The sequence below is a fragment of the Seriola lalandi genome, unplaced genomic scaffold (assembly GCF_002814215.2).
Source record: "Seriola lalandi dorsalis isolate HSWRI2012SDOR001 ecotype SW California unplaced genomic scaffold, Sedor1 jcf7180002054376, whole genome shotgun sequence".
Lineage (NCBI taxonomy): Eukaryota > Metazoa > Chordata > Actinopteri > Carangiformes > Carangidae > Seriola > Seriola lalandi.
In genome coordinates, this window is record NW_019524929.1 from 257,492 (window position 1) to 265,213 (window position 7,722).

Here is a 7,722-nt window from a genome sequence, read left to right on the forward strand (position 1 = left end):
GTGGGGGGGTGGGGGGGACAGGCCAGACATGGAAAGAGACAGGAGGAGGGAGTGAGAAAAAGAGAGAGATAGCAGATAGGAGAAAGATTGTTACAGTTTTTTTGCCGCCTGCTGGGAATGAGTTGGTTAAGGAGAAGTCAGAATGATTTATTGGGAGAAAAAAGGAGGGAAATAGGAAGAAGGAGAGCAAGAAAAAGAGAGAGATGAGATGCCATCAGGGAATCCCTCTGTCTTCTCCGGTCCTTCCACGCCTCTCATGAGCTGTCCATTTAATCCCCCCACTGTCTCTCTCTCTCTCTCTCTCTCTCTCTCTCTTTTCAGCTTATTCTCCAATTTCCAATGCAAACTTTCTCCACTCTGCGATACCTGCTACCTGGCTCTGCTGTTTTGCCTCTGTCTTTTGTTAGCTTTGTCTCTGGTGGTCTACCTGTCTCCTCTGCCTCTGCCTCTTCCTTCATCTCTCTGCTTTACAGCAGGCATGCAACTTTTTAATGAGCACTCCTCCTTTGCCTCTTCTCCTTGCTCCTCTGTCCATCATTTCTCCTCAGTCTCTCCTCAGTCTCTCTATGTTGTATCTCTGTTTATCGCTGTGTTGTGTAGAATCACAGCGATACAGTGAAACACCTGGTACAATTAAATATACATGCCTATAGGCATATATATATATATATATATATATATATATATATATATTATATAATTATAATTATAATATTCCTTTAATATATAAATTAAAGGAATAATTAGACTTTTTTAAAGACTGGAAACGGGGGGAATAGCTTTGCTCCGTGTGGCTTCAGAATAGAAGAGTAAGTGAGAATATTTTTCTCAGACCTATAATGACAGGGATACTGTTTCTGGAAAGTGGTGCTGTTGATTGAATATTAGTTGTAGCAGTCACATCCACCTTGATATTATTGGAGAGACATCAGAAATCTCAATATGTGGACAAATAAAACCAAAACTATCTGCATGGCTAGATACGCCTGGAAGTAAGTGAGGAAATGTGTTTTTTCTTTCAATTTAGGTGAACTGACCCCTAAAATCCAAATCCCAGCCTATAGAGCATGGATGATTGACTGTATGGAGACTACAGGGGGCTGGGTTGTAAATATACTGTATGGCTACATCTTAAAGGAAACTGTAAATCAGGTGCAACAAAGTTGGAAATCAAACACCCATGGACGCAGGGATTCTGTACGTAAGTAACAAAAATTCTATTTCTCACATTTCCATTCAGTTTCTTTTAAACAGATGCTGACATATTCCAGCAAACACCCCTGTCAATTCTAATCGTCCAGGTTGGATTTTGCAGGCGCGGGTAGCAGTGCTATTGGATTACTTTTGTATTGAGGTTATTATGAGAAACGACCTCGAGGCTGACTGCATGCGGTGACACCGACGCTCTTATGACATTTCCAACCCAGAGTTGGGCAACAGCACATCTGTCAAGTGCTCCTTTCTGCAACCTCGAAATCTAATCAGAGCTTTCTCATAGCGCTGATAATTGGATATTAGGCCCCTGTAGGGCTCACATCCCTCTCCGGGGCCCCAGGAAGTAAACAATGCACATATGAATTCAGCAGGACCCCTGAATGTACATGAACATCATGTGAATATACAGTAAACACCTTCTTTTTTTATTTTCTTGCTACACTTGTATGTACGTTGCATTTCAATGGCATTCTTGAACTGTGAGTCTCTTTCTCACTCCGCCTCCCGCTCGCTCTGTGTCTTGGCCTGCTTCGCTGTTCACTGTTGTGTTAGTAAATTGTACTGACACTCCCCCCGCCTCCTCTCGCTCCCTCACCACCTCTGCTGCTCTCCCTCCCTCCCTGTCCCTCTCTCACCCGACTGACTGACACGAATTTTCAATCTCTCTGTTTACCTTTCACTGCTGTGCCTAAAACAACACTGGTACAGGCTAAGAGCGAGGGGGAGACTAAGGGGTGGAGTGGCGGCTGGGGTGGGGTGGGTGGTGGAGATGGAGCTGAGTACGACAGAGCGTTGGAGGAGGAAAGAAAGAGAGAGAGAGAGAGAGAGAGAGAGAGGAGGATGAGGAGGAGAGGTGCCACTAAGATTGGATGGGAGAAGGAGAACGTGCGAGAGAGGGGGAGGCGGGGAGGGGGATGCAAAAAAACGAAAGAGGTGCAAAAAGAGAGAACAGGGCTTTCTCTGTGTTTTGGTTGGAGAGGAATCCAAGGGGGAAAGAGGAGAGAGAAGGAGTGAGGGCTTAAGGGAAGGAGAAGAGGAGCGGATACTTTTGAACAGTCACGCAAACTGAGCCAGCAGAGGGGACGGAGGAGAGGAGAGGAGAGGAGAGGAGGGACGGAGAAGGGGAAGGGGAGGAGGAGGAAATGAAAGGGTGGATGAGAATGTAAGTCAGGGTTGGGAGAAAGAGTTAGATGGGGCACAGAACATTAGGAGTGCAATGAGATATAGAGAGTGGGTGGGGTGGGGGGAGATTTATAGAAGTACAGAAAGAGGGAGAGGACAGCAAGACTGATGTGTAGAGAGACGTTTTTTTTTTTAAAAAGACGGGAGGGATGGAGGAAGAGAGGGCGTATATATAGAGAGAGAGAAAGAGAGAGAGAGCTCAGAATAGATATGCTCTCAACAGCATGAAATATTGAACGAAGGAGACTGAACACAAGGAGGGGCGAGGAAAATGGAGGGACTGATAAAGACAAATACAATCGTTTTGTGTGCGTGTGTGTGTGTGTGTGTGTGTGTGTGTGTGTGTGTGTGTGTGTGTTGTTTTGGAGACAGAGGAAGATGAGAGAGAAGAAGAGTAGGTGACAGGAATATGAAGAATAGTTGCTAGTGGCTGGAGACCACTCTCATACACACTCAAACACACACTTTCTCTCTCTCTCTTTCTCTCTCTCTCTCTGACGTTGCCTTGAGTTTAGATTACTCCCATGTGTGGAGGAGATGGAGCGGAATACGCAGAATACGCAGAATACGTTTCATCACACACACACACACACACACACACACACACACACACACACACACACACACACACACACACACACACCCCTCCTTTGATCTCACTTCTCACTGATCTTCTCTCCTTCCATGTCAAATATTTAGGCTGCATTTGGCAGGTTTGATGAAAATTACCATGGAGAAATGATTTTATTTATTTAACTTCCACATCTGAAGTCAGTGTCTGTAGCTCCGAGAGGATGATCCTAAAATTTCCACAAGAGGAGGCCGGCACTGATCCCAGAAACTGGAATCTGGAACCGGAATTTCCCATTTCACATACGAGGTTTAATGCAGGGAATGTCTGTCAACACATTTCCAAGGGAAGCGCATGAACAATTGATTTAGAAAAGTCAATGGAAAAAAAGTATGAAGAAGTTTAGACGGTTTGAGAAGATGCTACTTAGACTGTGACATTCACACACTCAATATGATGAGTCATCACTCTCTCTACCTACATCATTTGCTATTAAAGTGTCATGATGATGTTTTATGTCGCTAAATAAATGTATTTTTTTAATTAAATCAGACTGTGCAGCCCTGCAGGGAACTTTAATCTTCAGCTAAGCCTGAGAGGCCTATCATTTTAACAACAGCTCTGATAGAAATATCCGACCAGCATCAGACACAAAGAATGACGTACAATAGCAAATCTCTCTTTTCCCCGTCTCTCTTACACACACACAGAGACCTGTATTCACTTATTCTGCATTTTTTAACCTATGATCTTGACATAAATCAGATAGAGCGCATCAGTGAAGAAAGAGATGGGTTTCTAGTGGCTGAAGAAAAAAGAAAATGAGGAAGAAGAAGAGCTGCAGTAATAACTGAGGATGTACTGGGCTGGAAAGACACCTGAACACACTTGACTTACTCGATACTTGACTTCTGAATGGCAAAAAAAATTAGTTTACACTCTTTTAAGAAGAACACAAATCTTTATTTTTGGTGCATAAATACAAAACGCTGGACAGATGGAAGATACATTTTCTAAAAGAAATGAATGCCTGAATGAAAGAGTAGTGCAAACACTCGGATTTTATTTGTTTATCAAGGTGATATCACCTAATAAAAATGGCTTCATTTCATAGTTCATAGTTCATGCTTTTAATTTAACACAACAATACCAATAATAACATTTGTCTCTCCACCATGTATTTATATTCATGCAGCAGAGTAAGAGCTTCACATATACAGACAGGAGACAAATTAAAGGAAAAAAAACAAGCACTCTTCGGCTCGGATTCTACAAGTCTCTGGAATTCTGCTGGAGGGATGAGCACCACTCTTGCAAAAGACATGCTGTCATTTGATGTTTTGGTGGTGGTGGTACAACGCCTGACAAGTCTGTGACGGACCAAGCAAATAGACACGAAGATGGAGGTTTTAGATTTCAAAAAATATGGTTTGCTATGTACATAAAAGAACTGAAAATAAAAAGTTGAATCTTGTCACAACTGGGCCTTAAAGGGACGAACAAAACAGAACTAACTACAAAATACAGCAACCTGAACTGCAGTAGCACGGAACAGCTGACGTAAACAAAATGACCTCTCTTAATGACATACAGGGGATCTTTGGACAAAACACAGTATAGTTCCAAATAAGACAGAAAAACACCATCAAAAAATCTCTAAGATAAACTTAGTGCTGACATCACAAAGTTAACTAAATGTGTGAGCTACGGCTAGAAAATGATCAAAGATGCTAATAAACCTGTAAAATCATCCTTGTGTGCTGTCCATGAGAGAAGATCAGATTGAAGTGAAAATGTGAGGTCGAGCGGGCATGAGGTTATAATTGTTTTTAGCCTGCTGGGTGCGGCCCATCCAGTGACCCCTCATGTAGAAATGTTTCATCACAGAATAAAGTCAATTAGACCTGTTACTCTTGCTATATTCATCTAAAATCAGTGTCAGCTGGGCTGGCTCGGCATTTGTGTGGGATGATGTGATGAGTTTTTCCCCTGTTTTGTCATCCTTCTCTGCATATCACACACCTGACAAGAAATGCAAAAACTTTAGGCCCCTTAAGTCAATAGCTAGCGCAATATGTTCATGTGTGTATCTGCGTCTTACAAGACGAGTGCACGCGTGTGCACGGCTGCAAGCTTGTGTGTGAGAGTCGTTGGGCTTTGAGGCTATTTAGACAAATGTTCCCGAGGCCTCATATATCATAGGTCTCAGTACTATATCATCCCCCATTAGTGTACTTCTGCAGACAGCAGAGGAACACTGAAGACAGCCGCCACGCACTCACGGACAAACGAACACATACACAACAACCGCCCCCTGCTGTAGACAGACACACATGCACACACATGGAAATGGAACAGGTGCAGGTTGAAAAAGCCAGCTGCCACCCGTTCTTTGTAACATCTACATTTCATCAGCAGCAGCAGCAGCAGCACAGGTGACGCCGAGCCCAGTGGGAACCAAGATTAAGAGAGTGGGAGGAGGTTTAACTTACTCTGTTATCTAAGGTCAGATTTGCATTTTCCTTTTATTGTTAAAGGTTAGGTATTCCAGTGACTAAGCTGATCTGAGATCAATGCCGAAAGCCACCTTCCGCCCTCAAGCACGGCTCCTTGGAGCTTCTGATGGTGACATCATATCTGTGCAGCAAGTTGAAAGGACAGTGGGGAGATTTTTTGCCCATTTGGAACATCGTGATTTGGTAGACAGTCGGTGTCATCTACGCCTGTATCCCCTTTGCTCACTGTCTTTCTTCTTCCTTTTCCTCTCTGTTCATTTCTTTCTCTCTTGCCTGTAGCTTCCTCTTTGTCATTCTATCTCAATCCCCTTATTTCTGCCTCGACTGCTATCTCTGTCACCCTGTTGCTCCTGGCTTCCTCTTTCCTCGCTCTATCTCTATTTTTCCCGTTGCTCTCGGCCTCCCTCTCTTCCCTCTGCTCGGATGCTGTGAGGAAGTGCTGTCAGGTGAAACCCTGGTAGATTAACCTCTGACCCTCAGCAGGAGGTGCAACCGATTGGCTTGTAATTGCTATCAATGCGTGTGTGTGGGTGTAGGCTCAGCATTTGTGTGCCTTTTCTCCATTGGGGCAGTACGATTACTATCTGGCCCAGCTCAGGCAGACAACAAATTTAAAAGATGAAATGCATTCTGGGTTGTGATGGTGCATTATGGGTGTAAGTTGATGTTTGGTGTCCATACCAAAGAGGATGAAAAACCGTTTCTGCTGTTCTCAGCAAACTGCAGCTTACTACTGTGTCCAGAGCATCCGTAAACACAAACAAGTTAACACACACACACACACACGGACAGATACACAAACACATACCACACAAGACATAAATACAAATGAAATGTATTTTTTCTCTTATATTGACTTTGAATGGCACCTGATTTGTGCTAAAGCCCCACTTCTGCAGCTTGTCTGATTGGGCTTGTGTGCATGGGTACCCATGTGTGCAGAATATTTACAACTGTGTATGCATGTGTGTGAGCACATCTATGTGTGTGTGTGTGTGTGTGTGTGTGTGTGTGCGCGCACGCAGAGATAGGGTGCTGTGAAACAGAGGCTCTGACTTCCCAGCAGTCCTTTGTCACACTGACTGACTGCTGAAAGGCTGAAAGCAGGAAAGCCATTTCAGACTGTGGGGCTAAATGATGGCAGGTACTCCAATCCATCCGCTGCACGCTACAATAACACAATACAGACCAGTCATCAACAGCCCTGTCATCTCCATCTGTAAATGCACTTCACACAGTCCCCTCCATCTCTCCTCATCCTCTTACTGCCATTCAAACACGTGTGTAATTGTCCCTTAAACCCAATTGGCCCTCATATGGCTGAAGTAAAGCCATATTCAGTGAAACCATTTGTGTGGCTCTTTCTCCCTTGCTTCCTTGTTTTGTTCGCCATGTTCATGTCGTCCTATAGTTAGAGTTACTGCTGAATTTATTGGATTGTTGTTTTGGTTGGGGGGAGGGGGGTGGGGGGATCACTTGGCCTGTCACTTCGAGTAACCATGTATTTCAGGTGGTATCGCTGATACTTCTTGAGCCTATTGATGAAATTAATGACCGGGGTCACTAAATGGGCCGTCACATTACATGGCTCTGGAGACGCACTGGGGTGGGCAGGCTTTTACACCAGCCAAGCACTAACACAGTCAGCTGCAAGAGAGACAGAGCAACAAAAAAAAAAGGGGACGAGAGAGAGTTTTTTCAAGGTGAGGCAGGGAGGGAGAAAGCAGATGGAGAGAGACATCATGGCAGAAGAATACATACAGTAAAAGGATGGAGAGAAAGGGGGAGTAAAAGTGGGTGGCAGAGAGGAAGCCAGGGAAAGGAAAGAGAGATAGTGAGTGAGTAAAAGCAGGTCTGGTCCAGGTGGGGTTCAGACAGTCAGTATGTTATTTTAGGAGGGCAGAGGGAGGGAGGACGAGAGAAAGGGATGGATGGAGGGAGGGGAAGATGAATGTAGTTAATTAAGATGAGCAGGCGGAGGAGACAGTGTGGAATTACACAAACACTAATTAGAGTCTTCGTTAGGGGGCACGAAATGAGAGCAGCACATCCATCATCTCAACCCTCCATCCCTCTTTTCCTCCCTCCTTCTTTACCTCTGCTCTCCTTCACTGCTCTTGCTCTTGCATGGCGACCATATTTCCTCTCACAGTTCTCCTCACCGCCCCCACCATCTCAGGTCCTCCGCTGCCACTTTTCTTCCCACACTTTCTATTCCTCCGCCCACCCCACCCCACC